Source organism: Canis lupus, chromosome 6, assembly GCF_048164855.1.
Source record: "Canis lupus baileyi chromosome 6, mCanLup2.hap1, whole genome shotgun sequence".
Taxonomy (NCBI): Eukaryota; Metazoa; Chordata; class Mammalia; order Carnivora; family Canidae; genus Canis; species Canis lupus.
This window is the reverse complement of record NC_132843.1, coordinates 14,729,307-14,748,510: the sequence shown is the minus strand read 5'-3', so window position 1 is coordinate 14,748,510 and position 19,204 is coordinate 14,729,307. Positions and strand designations below refer to the sequence as shown.

Below are 19,204 nucleotides of genomic sequence, written 5' to 3'. Positions count from 1 at the left end.
TTAATAAAGGTTATAAGAGGAAGTGAGTCAAAATAAATGTTAAACCATATCATGAAGAATGAGTTTTTGGGCATTAAATCTATGTCACTAAATCCAGTGAACTTTTTTTGGTTCTCCTCTAACATGTCCTCTTGGTAGATTTCTTGAAATTTCCTTTTCCTTGGCTGGATTTCATCTTACAACCTTTCTGGTATTCCTCCTTCCCTGTGCTGCTTCTCAATTTCCTTTGTACTCCCACAATACACCACCCAGAAATGAAATGTTGGAGTTCTACAGAGTTTGGTCTGTGGTAGCTATCTTCCAAGATGGCTTCAATGAATCTTACCTCCTGGGTAATCCTTTCCCTCACAATGAATCAACACTGACTTGTGTGATTACTAAATACCAAACAAATGATAATATGTAATTTCCAAGGTTATAAAAGATACTGTAGTTTCTGCCTTGACCTCTTGGATCATTTGCTCTAAGAGAAGGCAGTCACCATTCTGTAAGGTACACAAACAACTCTGTGGGTGGGACCTGAGGTTTCCTGCCAAGAGCCAGCACCAACTTACCTAATTGTTCTCCTTGCCTTCTCTTTGGCACCCTACAATCATTTCTCTGCATTACAGAGCAAATATAATCTGTCAATGCTTCACTAGAGCCCTTCATGGTTTTTTATTACTCTGATAATAAAAATCAATATTGTAAATATCTCTGCCCATCTCTCTAGCCTTATCTGGCACTGTTCTCTTCCAAAATTCTGTGCTTTAGCAACAGTGACCAACAATGACCAACATGTTTCTTCTGCCTGTAATTCCACCTACCTTATGTTTTACTTTTGCCAATTTAAATCTCCTCATCCCTTTAGACTTCAGGCATTGCTTCTCGGATCCCCTTAGTCTTGCTAAAAGTTCCCATTCATATCCTTCCTAACATTTAACTCATGGATGAGCTATATGTAATTTATGTGATTAATGTCTGTCTTCCCTATTAAATTCTAAACTACATGAAGGTAGGGACTTTGTTTTTGTTTTTGCCTATTATTAATATTATCGCACTTTTGTGGTACCCTCCTACATAGCAGGTACTCATAAATACTGTTCGAGTAACTTAATAATTTAAAATGTAGGGCTAGCACAAGAATGAGAAGCTCACTGGAAACAGTCCAAGTCAACTTTATTATCTATAAAAATTATTATATAACACCCACAGCTAATATCATACACAACGGGGAAAACCAGAGCTTTTCTCCTAAGGTCAGGAACAAGACAAGGATGCCCACTCTCACCATTTTTATTCAATATAGTGCTGGAAGTCCTAGCCACAGCAATCAGACAACAAAAAGAAACAAGAGGTATCCACACTGGTAAGGAAGAAGTAAAACTTTCACTATTTGCAGATGATATGATACTATATATAGAAAACTCCAAAGACTCCACAAAAAAACTACTAGAACTGATAAATAAATTCAGTAAGGTCACAGGATACAAAATCAATGTACAGAAATCTGTTCTATACACTCATAATGAATCTGCAGAAAGAGAAACTAAGAAAACAACCCCATTTACAACTGCACTAAAAATAATAAAATATTAAGACTAAATTTAACCAAAGAAGTGAAAGATCTATACTTATAAGACACTGATGAAAGAAACTGAAGATGATACAGACAAATATGCTCATGGGTTAGAAGAACAAATATTGTTAAAATGTCCATACTACTCAAAGTAATCTACAGATTTAATGCAATCCCTATCAAACTACCAACAGGCACACCCTGGGAGGCTCAGTGGTTAAGTGTCACCTTCAGCCTAGGGTGTGATCCTGGAGACCCGGGATCGAGTCCCACATTGGGCTCCCTGCATAGAACCTGCTTCTGCCTGTGTCTGTGCTTGTCTCTCTCTCTCTCTCTCTCTCTCATCAATAAATAAATAAAATCTAAAAAAAAAAAACACACAAAAAACAAAAAACTACCAAGAGTGTTTTTCATAGAACTAGAACAAACAATCCTAAAATTTGTATGGAACCACAAAAGACCCCAAATTGCAAAAGTAACCTACAAAAAGAGGAACAAAACTGAATTTCAGATTTCAAGTTACATTACAAAGTGACAGTATTTAAAACAGTATGATATGGTATGTTACTGGCATAAAAATAGACACACAGATCAACAGAATAGAATGGAAATTCCAGAAATAAACCCACATTATATGGCCAATTAATCTTCGATACAGAAAGAATGAATATACAATGGGAAAAAAACAGTCTTTTCAACAAATTCTATTGGGATAACTGGACAGCTACGTGTAAAAGAATGGAACTGGACCACTTTCTTTCATCATACATAAAAATAAACTCAAAATGCATTAAGGACCTAAATGTGAGACCTGAAACCATAAAAATCTTTGAAGAGAGCCTAGGTGGTAACTTCTCTGATATCAGCTGTAACAACATAAAAATGGATTAGCAATCAACAAAATTAAAAGGCAACTATGGAATGGGAGAAGATACTAGCAAATGATATATCTGATAAAGGGTTAGTATCCAAAATATATAAATAAAGTATACAACTCAACACCCAAAAAACAAATAATCAAAAAACGGGCAGAAGACATGAACAGACATTTCTCCAAAGACAACCTATAGATGGCCAAACAACACATGAAAAGATGGTCAACATCACTTATTATCAGGAAAATGCAAATCAAATGAGATATCACCTCATACCTGGCAGAATGGCTAAAATAAAAAACTCAAGTAATAAGTGTTAATGAGGATTTGGATAAAAAGGAACACTTGTATACTGTTAATGGAAATGCAAACTGGGTGTAGCCCCATGGAAGACAGTTTGGAGGTTCCTCAAAAAATTAAAAATAGAACTGTTCCATGACCCAGGAATCACACTACTGGGTACTCACTCCCCCCAAATGCAAAGACATTTATTCAAAGGGATATATGAACCCTTATGTTTACTGCAGAATTACCTACAACAACCAAACTAAGGAAGCAGCCCAAGGGTCCAATGATAGATGAATATATAAAGAAAAAATACACACACACACAATGGAATATTATTCAGCCATAAAAATAATGAAATCTTAACATTTGCAATGACATAGATGGATTTATAGAGTTATGCTAAGCAAAATAAGTCAGTCAGAAAAAGACAAATACCATATGATCTCACTCATATGTGGAATTTAAAAAACAAATGAGCAAAGATTAGGGGGAAAAAAAAAGAGAGAGAGAGAGACAAACCAAGAAATAGACTCTTAACTATAGAGAACAAATTGATGGTTACCAGAAGGGAGGTGGATGGAAGAATGGGGGAAATAAGTGAGGGATATTAAAAAGTACACTTAGGATGAAAAATAAAAATAAGATAATAAAAATATTTTGGAGCTCTTTTTACATAAAGATCTTCCTCGTTATTTTTTATGACCTTGGAAAATTCCCTGGATATATATACCATGATTATTATTATTATTTTTAAAAGATTTATATTTATTTGAGAGAGTGTGTGTGTGCAGAGGGAAGAGGGGCAGAGAGGGAGACATAGAGAGAGAGAATCTCAAGCAGACTCCCTGATGAGCTCAGAGCCTGATGTGATGCAATGCCCAGTCTCACAACTCTGAGATCATGACCTGAGCCAAAATAGTCTGTTTGAAAATATTAACCAACTGAGCGACCCAGGTGCCTCTATATCATGATTATTGTAAACTAATTCTTTAATGATGGATACTTATTTTGCAGTCCTCATTATTACTAAAGATATTATAATAATCAACCCTGCACTAATTAATACACACTAATTTAGTACTTGGATAAATTCCTAGATGTAAAATTGCTGAGTCAAAGGATATATGCAGTTTTAATTTTGTTAAATATTGCCAAAATGCTCTCGTTTGGTTTTGTTTTAGCATACACAAGGCAGTCTTCATTTCTTCCATACATCAGAAACATTTTCTTTTTCTTTTTTTTAAAGATTTTATTTATTTATTTATTCATGAGAGACAGAGAGAGAGAGAGAGAGAGAGAGAGGCAGAGACACAGGCAGAGGGAGAAGCAGGCTCCATGCAGGGAGCCCGACATGGGACTTGATCCTGGGTCTCCAGGATCACACCCTGGGCTGAAGGCGGCACTAAACCACTGAGCCACCTGGGCTGCCCGTGAAACATTTTCAATTACAGTTCAGTTTCTCTAAGGTCCATATCAAGTAGGAAGCTGCCAAAAGCAGAGAAAAGGTGGATTGGAAAGACTCCCTGATACTTAGTATTAAGTGAGGGTTGAACTAATGGTTGAACCAATTTATACTCCCATTAGCAATTTATGGATCCCCAGTCCTTCAACAATGTAGAGTATTATCTACTTTTGGATCTTTGTTAATTTGACAGATGAAAAATGATATCTCAATGTAGTTTTAGTCTGTATTTCTCTTATGGATGAAATTGAATAGTTTTTCAAATGAATTTAAAAGCCCTTGAATCTTTTTCTCTGAAATTTCCAGTCTTAATCAGTTTTCATATTTAGTTGTTATTTTTATTCTTGATTTGTAGGAGCTCTTTATATATTAAAGAATTTTGTCCTTTGTGTATAATATGGGGCACATTTCCCCCCAGTAGCCTTTTGCCTTGGCTTTTTGTATTTGCCGTTTTTCCATGCAGTTTTAATTTTTGTACAATTAAATCTATCAATTTTAAAAATGTTAAGGAGTTGCATGGAAACACGGAACTTTATCTGTTTAATTAAATAATCTATATAAGCCAGTATTTATTTTCTACAAACACTAACAAAGCAAAGGAGAATAAGCTAAAGAAAAGAATCTAAATAAATAGAACTCCAAATGTGTTATTTTTCTATTTAAAAAGGGATTTTTCAGTTTTTTAGGGGAAAAACGTATTTCCACCTAACCCACTCCTGCTTTTGCAAAAGATGCAGAAACACACACACACCACAAAAACAGGAGAGGTGGAGACGAAGAATATACAAGGTTTGAAGTAGCCCACAGGAGTCTGGGATGAAAATTTTGAATTGGTAGCTTCTAATCCTAGAAGAAATAGAATGAACATCTTTATTTCTTGATTCTGGACTTTAAATTAGTGGAAGGACTGTATACATCTGGTAGAGGGGAGAGGACCCCAGGCAAAAGTGTCAACTATGCTTTTTTTCCCCCCCCAACAAAGATGTCTATGGATTTTCTCCTTCATATCCCAAATTCCAACCCCCTTTCTCTATTTCCTATAAATGTCCTATCTTTCTGTAGTCCATAGTTGAAAAACAGGGGACCCAATCAGTGTTTATTACTGTCTTTTTTTGGCAACTCCTGTATCTACATCATTGGCCATAAAATCTTTTCTGACTTGGGGTACCTTGGTGCCACAGATGGGTGATCAACCGCCTTTGGCTCAAGTCATGATCTCTGGGTTCTATGATCAAACCCCATATCAGGCTCCTTGGCTGAGTGTGGAGTCGGCTTCTTCCTCTGCCTCTCTCTCCTGCTTGCTCTCTCCCAATCTCTCTCTCAAATGAATATATTTAAAAATTAAAAAAAATTTTTTTCTGAGTTGCAGTTCTCCACCCAACCTCAATGTCAACTCAACATGTCCAAAGTTAGTATATTCAAAACAAAACTCATAATTATCACAGTAAAAGGTATTCCTATTTCCTGATTTCATTATTTTAATTTATTCACCTAGGACATACTATGAACTGTGCTAGGAAGGATAATAAAGGCAGTCCCCCAATCTCAAAGAAACTTCAATCTAGAGGTGAAGACAGATATGTAAATGTATAAGCGTTCACTAGAAGTAGGAGCAAAGTGCCATAAAAGTACAGAGATTGTAGCAATTCTGTGCAGAGAAATGAAGAAAATATAAAAAAAAGAGATGACATTTGCATGGCTTGAAAAGATTTATCAAACAGAACTGGCAGGACCTCACAGGCCAGTAGAACAGAATGTCAAAGGCAGAGTGCATTTTCTAAATACTGAAGGTTTATTGTTGGGGAAGAGGGGTTAAAGTGGCAAGTAATCGAGAATTCTGCCCTCCACACACCCTGCTGCAACCATTGCCACAACCATGATGCCAAAATGAAAGAAGCAAAATCAGAAGTAGTAGCCACTACAGCAGCAGCCACAACTGCCAGAGCAGGAAGAGACTGGAGATGAGGAAAATGGGATCTCATCAGACTACGCAGCCCTCTGGGCCTTCCTCCCATGGCCCATGGGAAGCCTGGTGACCCCAAGTCAGCCCCAAACTGGAATTCACCTGCACGTCCACCATTGGGTGAATGGATAAATAAGTTGTTGTGTGTGCATGCAATGGATACTATGCTGCAAGGAACAAACTCCTACTACAGGCAACCTAGATGAATCTCATAAACATGATGTTGAACAAAAGGAGCCAGACAAAAAGGACTCTCTTTACAGAGGTCCTCCAGTATCAAGGAGGCCAATGATTCTACCACAACTGAGTCTCCTATCTCCTTCCTAGGGCAGAGGCTTACTCTGGGGAGGCCGAAGCAACACGTATGGCCCACTGATCATGGTGGATGGGGGCCAATGCTGAATCTCCTTTTCCTGGATGAGAACAAAAAGGTCCTTCCAGAGGAGGCTTTCCCAAAGAGCAAAGAAACCCCTTGAAATGTCAAAAGTTGGTTTCTTATCAAGAATATCTGCCCAACCAGAGGATAGATCCCAGGTTACGGAAGATATATCTGACCACCCTCTCTGCTGACACTTTGCCAGAAAGGGCCACTGTCAATAGGAGGACCTCTGTGCCTTCTACCATCCAGGCTGGAAGGAGCCCTCTGTGACCTAATGGCTATATATTTCCCTGTGGCCATGTGATAGCTATTCCACTCACCACTCTTATCAATGATACCCACCCCCGTGGGTCACCCCCCCGCATTTGGGGCCCAGAGTTGTGTTTCATCACTGGTCTTAGTGTGCACTCCTTTTTTGATCCAGCTTCCAGTGACTTGCCTACAGGACCCAAACATTTTTCCTGTCACCTGCCTCCTGGATCTTATTTCCCCTCACCAACTGACTACCAAACAGAAAACTTATTATTCCATGCTCTTTCTTGTGCATGTGTCCACTTAGCCCCCAGCACTGCCCTTGATTTCTGAACGCCATGGAGCAATTTTCTACCATTTTTTTCTTCTAGCTGCTCATTTTAAGTCCTTTTTATGTGACATGTGCCCCCTCTCCACTCCCATGTTGCCGGCTACTCTGTGAAACTCACCAGATTATCTGACCTGAGATAAGTGTGGATGACTGATACAGAGCTACTCCCTGAAAGGCCACTCTTCCTGCTTTTGGATTTTGTAGTTTCTGTGTCAGTAGCATGATCCCCTCTGCTCTGGTCTATGATCACTGTGCTTTGTGAAACTGTGTGTTCCCTTTGGCTTTTCGCAGCATCTGTAGCACTTTTGTGATTTCCCAACAGTAGAGTAAGTTTTTCTGCCAAAAATGGTGCCCTCTAGATTTTCTGCAACTCCCAATATGGAAGAATTGTGAATCTTTCCATAAGACTGCTTCCTTGGTCCTCCCCATTCTTCTCCTGGTGTTGGTTTTTCTGGATTTGAAAGAGCCCAGGAGATGCCCTTTAAAGCCTCACAGGCTTATGCCATGTCCTCTCCAGCCTACTTTAGTTACACTACATTATTGTGAGGCTACCAGTCCTTTTGTCTGAATCCTGTGCATCTCCACCCAGTCCACTTCTGGGTGGAACCTGGACAGTACTGTCACCTTATTCTCACCTTCTTCCCCCACATCCCTGGCACTGGCTCTCTTTCATGAAAACGGCAGTGAACAGGTTCAGTTTTGAACTGGCCCTAAGGAAACAAGTCAGGAGTTGTGTGGGCAAGAGGGAGGGATGAAAGCCATTGGAGAACTGAGAATAATTAAAAAAAAATTTTTTTTAAGTAGGCTCCACACCCAACATGGAACTCAACAAGGGGCTTGAACTCACAATCCTGAGATTAAGACCTGAGCTGAGATAAAGACCTGAGCTGAGATAAAAAGTTGCATGCTTAACTGACTGAGCTACTCAAGGTGCCGAGAATAAATTTTTTTCTTTTTAACATTTTTTTGTATAAGTAATAAATAACAAATAAAAAGTAGGTTGAGGGGACATCTGGATGGCTCAGCAGTTAAGCTCTACTTTTGGCTCAGGGAGTGATCCTTAAGTTCAGGGATCGAGCCCCACATTGGGCTCCCTGAGGGGAGCCTGCTTCTCCTTTTGCCTATGTCTCTGCCTTTCTCTCTCTCTCTCTCTCTCTCATGAATAAATAAATAAAATCTTAAAAAAAAAAGACAAAAACTTAAAAAAAAAAAGAAAGTTGGTTGGGGACAGTCTGTAAAGGACCTTATATGCCAAATCAGGAATTTGAATTTTATCCCAGAAGCAGGGCAAAGCCAATGGAAGCTTTCAAAATATTACCATAATTTGATTCTTTAAAAATAGAAGATAATTCTGACAGTAATGTGAAAGTTGGATTAGAGACCAGATAAAAGGTTTCTGAAGTCTAGGAGGAGTTGATTAAAACTGTACACAATCAGGGATGGAAGGAACATAGAAGAGGAGCCCTTTAGGTAGGCAGTTAGAAATTCAGGACTCAAGCTCTGGAGTGGGAACTCAACAAACCCTAGAAACAGACAGCTGCCACACAGATAACTGGTATTGGTACTGGTGAGATTACCTAGGGACTGCCATCACAGAGAAGGTATATAGAGTAAGAGTCAAGGGGGGACGTCTGAGAAACACTCTCATTTGAGAGTCAAGCAAAGGAAGAGGAAAACCTCTTTGCAGATGAAGGAGCAGTAGGAGAATTAGGAAGGAAACCAGGAAACTATAAGGTTGTGAAGGCCAAGGGACAAGAGATTTTGGAGAAATGTGAGGTAGTCAACAGTTTCAACAGGTAGGGGAGGTCAAATAGGACCAAGAATGAAAATGTGCCATATAGCAATTAGTCCTTCAAGAAGAGTGGTGAACTAGGACAGAAATCAAGTAGTAGCTGTTGGAAAGGTAGAATGGCAGGAAAGAGACAATAGAACGAGGGATGCTTACAGGATGAGTTTCTTCCCTCCAAAGAAAGTGAGAGGTAGAGATACTGAAGAAAGGAGATGATTAATGGAATAAGGCCCTAGAAAGGTAGAAAAAGAAAGGAACAGATAGAAGACACACATCAATGGCAGAACTACAGGGCAGGAGCCTGGGTCCCTGATGACAGCAGAAATGCCTTACCAGCTGCAGACAATTACTCCCAAACTTTCTGTGGCAAAGAAATAAACTTCTGACGTGGTGTTTAGTGTTTCCTGTCATTTGCAGACAAATGTAATCCTGATACTGGAGAGAAGAGTGTTGAAAGAATAAGCAAGCCCCTCTCAAAAGCATTAAGACATGAAATAGCACAGTATGTTCTGAAGACAAGATCAGTCTGCAATTGCTAGACTATCAAAAGTGAGAGAGTGAGTGGTAGGAAAGGAAGATGAAAATGTAGACCCAGGTGTGAGGAGTTGAGACTGGATCCTATGGATAAAAAGTAGCTACATGAAAGGATGTTAAAGAAATTACATGTTCCCATTTTGGCTTCAAATAGATTCTTCTGTGGTAATCTGGAAGGGGCTCATGAGGCAGAACAGGATGTAGGGAGTGTGCTTAGAAATGTCTACTATAGTCCTAGTGAGAGATCATGATGCCTGCGTGGGTTCAGTTATAGTAGGATCACAGAGGATGGAAAGAACTGAGAAATACTTAGGAATTAAATCAGTAGGAATTAGTGACCAATAGCATGGGCAATTGATTCAGGGTGAAGCTTCGGTCTCTATCTTGCATTGCTTTTCTCCATCCCCACTGTTAGTACCTCAAATCAGGCATGCACTACCTTACATATTCATTCAGTAAATATTTATTGAGTGCCTTCTTTGTGCTGGGTCCTGCAGATACAGTGGTGAACAAGACAGAAATGGTCTTCACTCTCCTAGATCTTAGGAATCTCATTGCTGAAAGTTTCATTTGTGATATCTCATTTAACCCTCCAAATATCATTTGATAGAAGTATTACTATGTCTCCATCTTACAGATGAGGTCACCCAGTCTAAGAAAGTTTAATAATTTGCTTAAGATCACATGGCCAGCTAATAAGGTGGTGCCAGGAATCATACACAGATCCACCTTACTTTAAAGCCATGGTTTGGTTTGGTTTGGCTTTGCTCTACACTGAATGTGGACTCGAACTCATGACCCCAAGATCAAGAGTTGCATGCTTTATGAACTGAGCCGGACAGGTGTCCCTAAAGCCATATTTTTAATTACTTGACTATGTTCTCTCTCGTGCAATTACAGACCATGTGTTAAATACTATAACAAGGAATTCAGTGGTTTGGATGATTGCAGCCTCCTAGCTGGACATGCTTTCTGCACCTTCATGCTTCTAAAGTGCAAATTGGGGAGAATGGTGTTACCTCATCTAATTGAGGGCACTTGGAGGAAGATGAAGTTTTGTTTTTTTGTTTTTGTTTGTTTTTGTTTGTTTGTTTTGGGAAGATGAGGTTTTGAATGGGAGGTGATACACTGAGGTCTTAGATATATTGATTTTGAGATGGCTATGAAATATCCAAGTGGAGATGTCTAGCAGCAATGTGATAGACAAATTTGAAGGTTAGGAGGAAGCAGGGTTGGAGATAAAGCACTTGGCATCACTAGTACTTAGAAGTCAGTCAAATTAAGGCAATTACTGGGACTCTTCAGGAGCTCCTAGAAATAAGAGGAGCAACCTGTTAAGAAAAGGGCAGTTGGGTAAAGGCTTAAAGAGAGTGAAATAGATAGAACAGTCGATAGAGGAAAAAAAGAGAGGAACTCACCAAGGGCACTCAACTCAAAGATATAATTAAGTTGTATTTAGGGTTAGAGAGAATGAATTTATAGTTGAAATCGATCTGTGTGGTTGAGGGGTTTTCTCTAGCAGCAATAACCAACTCAAGAATAGGAAAACTTGCAAAAAATTTTATCATTTTACAAGTTCCTTTCTTTTCTCCCACTCAGATTTAAGACCTTGCCTGTGAGATCCCAGAGCGCCCTGATTTTACCTTTGATCTGCTAATGAGCACTTGACCTATCAGGTTCTATTTAAGTTCACCTCCCCTTTGGACTTTGAAATCCTCAAAGTTCTTTGAGACTTTGAAAATTCCAAAGTTCTTTGTCTTTTGAAAACCTGTGTGGTGTTTTTTTTTTTTTTTTAATATATATAATCATTTTTATTTCCTATTATGTACTTATTTTTATCTCCAGGTTAGACTGCAGAGTGTCTGAGGGCAGGGATTGTGATTTTGCACAGTTTTGTAGGAACATCACTGCAGTTCAATGCCTTATACACAGTATTTCATTAAACATTTGTGGGATCAGATTGACTTCAATCCGAAAGCTGCAATGTGTAAACTAACCAACTATCTAATTCCATCAAGCAGTGATTTTTAAGTTTTCCAGACTTGGAATGAACAATCCTCTACTCTCAACCTTTCATTCTCTGTTTTTCATTAAGAGGTAGTTAGGACACCTCCACCAGGTATTTTAACATTTTGACTTTGGAGTTTGGACCTTACCAATAGCTCTCTAGGCTTTTTGACCATAGATGATCTACTAAGTATTTCTGGGTCTGCTGAATCTGTGTTGGTAAAACTCAAAAAATTGGACCTGATGATTGAAGATGTCCCTTCTTGTTGTAAAATCCAAAGATTCAAAGAAAAAAAAAAAGTGACCAGCAGCAAAAAAACCAAACAAATAAAAATAAAATAATATCCAAAAATTCCATGACCCCTGGAAAACCTTTAAACCATACTTGAGAACACTGCCTTATAAAGCACAATTAAAACATGGATGCCAAGTGAAATAAATCAGAGACACAAATACCATATGACTTAAATTATATATGGAATATAAAAAACAAAACAAATGAACAAACAAACAGAAACCAGAAACAGACTCATAAATAGAACAAACTAGTGGTTGCCAGAATGGAAGGGGTTGAGGGGATGGGCAAAATAGGTCAAGGGGATTAAGTGGTACAAACTTCCAGTTATAAAATAAGTCAAAAGGTGCCTGGGTGGCTCAGTTAGTTAAATGTCCAATTCTTGATTTTGGCTCAGGTCAGGATCTCAGGGTTTTGAGATTGAGCCCTGCACTAGGTGTAGATTCTGCTTAAGATTCTCCCTCTCTTACTTCCTCAGTGCTCCTTCTCCCCCACCCCCCAAATGCCATGTGCTCTCTCTCTCTCTCTAAAAAAATAAAAATAAAAATAAATAAGTCAAGGAGATGGAAAGTACAGATAGGGAATATAGTCAATAATATTGTAAGAATTTTGTATGATGACACATGGTAACTACACTTATGGTGAACATTTCATAATGTATACAACTGTTGAATCACTATGTTGTATACCTGTAATATTATATGTCAGCTATACTTAAAAAAAAAAAAAACCATTGGTGCCATGTTTCCTGACTGGAAAATGGCAAATAAATTCCTATCTCTATAAAGTTAGGCTACAATCTACAGAGCATATTACTTCTAAAATGAAGACACTGACATTTTACATTTAATTATTGTTTTAACTGCTGATTCAAACATTTAATAGATGCAAGATGTTTTTCAACAGGCTTATCCAAAAATCAAATGAAAGGGCACCATCGTTCACTTTGGTAGTAAAAAGAGAAGAAAGCTAGAATATGAAACACCATCTGAGATCTTATGTGTACCTTGATAACACTTTCCTTTTTTTTTTTTTTTTTTCAGATGAGAAACCGAAGAGTGACTTACTCAAGGTTACAGAAGTACTAAATGGCAAGGCCGGTAGTAGAATCCAGGGCTTCCAGTCATATGCCTTTTTTTTTTTTTAAACAACCAAATTGGTCAAAAATCTCCTGAAAGACAAAAACAGATGAAGGTGAAATGCCAGTTGGTTGAGTTTAAACAGAGACTCCACTTTGTTCTTTCCAGGTTCAATAATAAACAATTCTAGTGATTAGCATGAAGGGCTGGCAGATGAAACATTTGACTCCTAAACAAAAATATTTGTATTTTTGCACCACAGTTTGTAAATCAATTGTAAAAATTAAAGGAAACAGAAAACAGAGAATTAGCAAACCCAGAACTCAATTTTCCTTCACTCTTTTGGAAGACAGAAAAAACAAAACAAAATCCCCGTGGTTCCCTTCATTAGCAGCCAGGGTGGTGAGTCCCATTGTAAATCCCACATATAAAGGCTCATGGCTACCTGCAGAGCCTAGGAGTACCAATCACATTAGTGAAGACACCAGATGACCAAAGGAAGCAGTGAGGGTCTGGGAAAGCTAGTAAACAAAAGGCAGCATTCCAAATGAATGCCATTGCTAGAGTCTGCATTGTAAAATGCCTGGATTTGAGAACCCTAAAGCAGATTAGCTTAAGGCAACAAAAGATTCAAACAAGATACAAAGAGCTCATTTTGACACATTAAGAAATTGTCTTCATTAGATCATCAGGTGCTTAAGTGTAATTATTAAAAAAAAATAATTCCACCTAAGTTGTGGTTGAAGAAGCTGTCCTAGAAGATACCTATACATGGTTCTTGAATATAACATGTTCGTGACCAAAATTCCTAAACCAGATATGCTGGCCTTTTTCCTTTTAATTTTCCTGACTTTTTGAAGGCCTGCAATGACTCTTAAAATTTGTTATACACACCATTTCAACATACCACTCTGCTCACGGACACTAGTACTTTAAACACCAACTAGGAAAACTTGAATCTCTCCAACTGTAAGTGATTTTTCTTCCATGTTGCTGCCTCACAAAGAAAATAAGTAAAAGTTTTAAGTATGAATTGCCAAAATGAAAAGCAGCAAAACATCAGACCATGGTATAATTTCCTGGACATTTTCCATCACTTGTCATGCTAGTTTGGCTCTTGTTGCAAAGTTTAAACTCAAATACACATTAAATGCTTAAATTTGAAAATGTGGAAGGAAAGTCTTATTTATTTTCACGTGGAGGACCCTGATATTTGCTGCTGTTTGTTTTGTTTTGAGGGGGGAGTTAGAGAATTATGTTCAATAAATTTAATAACTACCAATATTGTTTGCCAGTTTTATTTACTAGATATCCATAGTGCTAAGCTTAATAATGCTGATGTAAAGTAAAAATAATTACTTATTGAAAGTCCTGTAAGAAGACATGGTCTCTGGCAATATGTGTAGTACTGGATCTAATGGCCTTCCAGTCAACATTGTCAGGTGAGCAGACCATCAATCAGTCTGAAATTTTACAAATGTATTTAAAGATCTCCTATCAATAGCAGATAAGCAGACAGGCAAGAACAGTTCTGATAAAGCCTATAAGTCAAATTTGAAGTATAATAATGAGAAGCTTTCCCTGTAATTTCTATTTGAAAATTAATATCTCATCATATCTCTTCAGTTTGATAAATAATCACCCCTCACCAAGAACACAAGTAGTTCAGGTCCCACTTTCTCTTGGAGAGATACTCCCTTTGTTTTGTCAGTCCCTAACAGGGTCATAAGCAAGGCTTCACTGACACAGAAGGAAACAGTTCACACCTAATGGGCTGATGTCACCTGCAGCTTTTAAACCAGGTGAAAACTTTGACTTCATTTATATTCAAGTGAAAAAACACTGGAAGAGTTCAGGGAGTCTAAACTCCTAACAGCTTTCTGGCTTCACCTCTCCACTAGGTTTAAAAGTTATATAATCACAGTAACATTATAATTAAACTTAAAATTTCTATAAAATTTATTTTAAAAATATAATCAATCACCCTTGTTTGACAGAAGCAAAAAGAAGTAGAAGAATAAAGAGACTGGTGGCTGAGCCACATTTCAAGTTTACTGCAGGCAAGGGGCACAACCTTCACCCCCAACCCCTTCAAACCCTCACTAGTGCTGTGGCTTCTCTAACCTTTTCAGTTTGGTCACATAGACAATGGCAGAAATATGTTCTATCAAGTCAGTAACAGAGTATTTTTTCAGCTCCTTATTTGCTGACTGCATTCATGAAGTGTCTCCTTTCATTGTCTCATCTGTCCATTCCCTGTCTCCTTGGTTGGTAAGCGACAGAACCAAGAATGGCCTAACCTATGCTGCTCCTAAAGCAGTGAAGACAAGTAGTGTGGGGAGTGAGAAATCTGATTCAAATCATGCTCTACTACTTTACAATCACATGGCTTGGGCTAGTTATCTGTAAAATGAGAATAATGTCTCCTACCTCATAGAGTTATAGTAGATACGGTATGGAAAGCACCTGGCATACATTAGGCATACAATCAATGTTAATATTCTTCCTTATTAAAAAAGTATTAAGGGGGATCCCTGGGTGGCGCAGCGGTTTGGCGCCTGCCTTTGGCCCAGGGCGCGATCCTGGAGACCCGGCATCGAATCCCACGTCGGGCTCCCGGTGCGTGGAGCCTGCTTCTCCCTCTGCCTATGTCTCTGCCTCTCTCTCTCTCTCTCTCTCTCTCTGTGTGACTATCATAAATAAAAAATATTCTTCCTTATAGAAATCCCTAACTATAGGAAAAATTATGCTTTTATAGAATTCTTTCATGTATATCATCTCAGTTAATCCTTATAAGACTACCACACTCAAAAGTAGCAAGGTACTCAAATGTATATTTTCTGCCACCAGAACCAACTTTTTTTCTATTGGGCTACTATGTGAGGCACTCTAGCGATGGAGACCACAACATATCTCTATATCCTCAGCTCCTGTGGGTAAAGATGCAGAGCATGGGTTAAAATGGGAGGGATCTTAGAAGCAAGCATATGAAGCAGAAACTAGATATACAATCAAACAAACCCATACTACTTAGTAGGGTAACTACCAAAGAGAAAATGTCCTTAAGGTTCATCAATAAAGTATCCTTTATGATAAAAAAAGGCAATAAGAATAAAAGTGAAACATAATTATAACATCCTAGGTGCTACAATTTTACAAGAATGTGATTATTTTACGTTGGTCACACACAAAAAGTCCTTATGAAAATAACAGACCTACAAAACACTATCTTAGCCTAAGGTTGAGAAAGGTTTCCTATTGTCATTAGATGCAACCAATATCTACATTAACCAAGATTTCCTAAAAACACTTCAGAATTATGAGAGCTTTCATACACTTTACTTCCTTTAATCCTCACAATAACAACCTGAGATACATATTGTATTTGTTATGAGAATACAGACTCCAAAAGACTGAGTGACTTATTTGAGAAAGTGCTGACACCCAAACCTACATTCTTTAAGCCCTATATGTGCATTCTTTAAGCTAAGCCACACTATGTTCTCTGTGTAATAGAAAAGAACATGTGAAATGGTCCAAATTGTAATCACTACTGTCAATTAATACTCAGGAGAGAACTAACAAATGTTACATTGGTTAAACATGAGTTTGCTTATACAGATTGTAAATATCCTAATTAGAGACTTCTGAGGTCAGAATGATATTCATTGTTTAGGATTGAAAATAATTTTTTAAGTTATTCCTGGTCTACTACCGAAGTCAAACTAAAAGAAAATGTGATTCCTAACTCACTCCATTCTGATTATATACAATTAAGTTCTGAATTTACTATTTGCATTTTTTAAACTTCAAGTTTTCTAATAAGATAAATTTAAAGCTTGGGGTACAAGAGTGGCTCAGTCCGTTAAGCGTCCGACTCTTGATTTTGGCTCAGGTCCTGATCTCATAGGTTGTGAGATGGTGCCCCACATAGGGCTCTGCACTCATTGGGGAGTGTTCTTGAAGATTCTCTCCCTGTGCCCCTCCCCACATGCACGCATGTACATGCTTTCTCTTGCTCTCTCTCTCTCAAATAAATCCCTTTTAAAAAAGATAAATTTAAAGCTTAATTCAGAAAGACAAATTTTTATCCAGGAATATGATCTTCCCTCTTCCTTATTACTTTTCTTTCTATTACCTGCCCTGGTAAAATCTTTGTTGAGAAGCAAAATATAAGGAATTTTCTAATTAATGGAGTTGAGGTATGTGGACCAATGGTATATAAGTTGAAAGACAAAGTGCTTTTTATTTTGGGATAAAAAGTAAAAAACTACTTTCTCTAAGGAGAACCCAAAGAAGAATAACAGACAGAAACATGTGATCCCAGCTATGGATGGGGAAAATCAACAGTTAGGTGAGGTGGAGCAGTTTGTTCTGCCAACTTGGGTGCCCAGAGAGGCTCTTAAAGTCACTTTGCTAGCTGGATAGTATCGGTGGTGATGGTAGAAAGTGCTGAATGACAAATCAGGAGTCATAGTGAGGAAAAATTGAATGGTTCTTCTCATTTATTTCAGCAACTGTCACAGCATGGGCTATATTTGACCTGAATGTAACTAAATAGAAAATCTGGCTGGAACTACTACTATCTAATTTTTCTTGATGAAACCAATGTGCCCATTGAGATACCATTAAAGCTCAGCATCATTTAGATCAGTGTTTCTCATGAAGTCTAGTTCAAGGACTGCATCAGAATCACCTAATGAACATATTCATCATGTAGATTCCCTATCCTCTCTCTCAGAGATTTATGACTCACCAGTTATATAGATAAGGACTCTGGAACCTGCATTTTGAAAACCCTGGAAAGTGTTGCTAGATTTAGCAAATAGGCAACCCTAACTCCAGATGATTCTATGACATTAGAGTTTGAAAAATCACTTACTTGGAAAAAGTGGGGGGGACCAAAATTGTGTATGATTGTTATATGGTATGCTTATTTATAACAATTAGCCAGACACATTTAAAAAAAAAGGAAAAAACTCATTGTCTGTGTTTAGGACTGGCTACTTGACTGCTTTGTGCTTCAAGCTCTCCCTCTGGAAGATGGAAACAAACCAATGATGGTGCCTACTAGGCCCCCGCCACTCTGGTTATGCTCAAAGAATGTACCCAAGAACACAAGAGAGTTAGAAAAGCCATTTTGTCATGACAACAGCAAATTGCTCCTGGGATAAGCATCACGTACACCCCCACCACTTTTTGGATGCCTGTGGCATTTGACCTTTACTTCTTCCTCTCAGACTGGCCCTAGCAGGGAACCAAAGCATCCAAAAAAAGAAAAAAAAGAAAAAAAAAAGAAAAGAAACATTATCAACTAGTTTTTTCACTGTAAAACCTTAAAAAAAAATCAATTGGCACACTAAAAACAATCCCAACAATTTCCTAGGGAAATAACTGTTCTCATAAAATCTTATAGAAATCATTTGGATGAAATATTATACTTAGCACCCTCTCCCCCACAAAAAAAACCCAACTCTTCTAGGTTTTATATTCCACCCTCCACCCACCTCAGTAGCTTCTAACCAAGCTTTAATAATAGTAATTTGAATCTGTGTTACATGAAGGAAGTGTATCTAAAGGACATTGTGGAATGTTCAACTCTATAATAAGAGGCATCAAGCCTGTGGAATTCTGGTAAAGAAGACTGCAAATGACATTCCCATTTCATGGAAAAGTTAAACAGAAAAACTGCAGTATTATTAAATACCAATTATTAAAATAGTTCACTAGGGAAGGGATGCCAGAAGGGAGAGAAGTTCTGAGTAAGTGGTTTAGGAGCATAGAAGGGTGGAGGTGAGGATAGAAAGACATACGGGGAGTCTGCAAAGGTAAATTTTGATGATTAGCGGTATCTTGGTGGTTAGTAAATGCCAGTGTGTTTTAGAATCACGGTACTGCTGCCTGTGACAGCCTGTTCTGAGTTGTCAAAGTCAGTGTATGCCATAAAGGTAAATTGAAAAGTTAGTCACATTAAGAGCTCCCACATGGGGACGCCTGGGTGGTTCAGCAGTTGAGTGTCTGCCTTTCACTCAGGGCATGATCCTGTAGTCCTGGGATCAAGTCCTGCATCAGGCTTCCTGCAAGGAATCTGCTTCTCCCTCTGCCTGTGTCTCTGCCTCTCTCTGTGTCTCTCATGAATAAATAAATAAAATCTTAAAAAAAAAAAAGAACACACACAAATAAATATAATCTGACTTGACATAAAGGAGACCCAGAAAAATTTGTTTGCCTCTTCTAGTTTTCTAGTTGTATCGCTGGCATAAAGTCCTGTTGTCACTTTACTACTAACATATATGTGGAAAGGTAGGTCAAACATCATCTGATGTCATTTTCAGTATGAGAGCTTTGTTTCTATATAATGATATACTTGGGACTATTAAAATAGTCAGAGT

General features: G+C 38.0%; 1 protein-coding gene and 1 pseudogene across 8 annotated transcripts in view; one reads left to right on the top strand and one right to left on the bottom strand.

Annotated features, from left to right (window-relative positions):
• The window catches only part of GREB1L (GREB1 like retinoic acid receptor coactivator), a 269,293-nt gene that overhangs the window by 157,277 nt on the left and 92,812 nt on the right, over window positions 1–19,204 (bottom strand). For all 8 annotated transcript variants that reach the window (XM_072828988.1, XM_072828987.1, XM_072828985.1 and 5 more), the window contains exon 2: window positions 12,801–12,904. The gene's annotated coding sequence lies outside the window, so the exon portion shown is untranslated. The remainder of the gene's footprint in view (window positions 1–12,800; window positions 12,905–19,204) is intronic.
• Window positions 6,063–6,800, top strand: LOC140634861 (proline-rich protein 3 pseudogene; annotated as a pseudogene).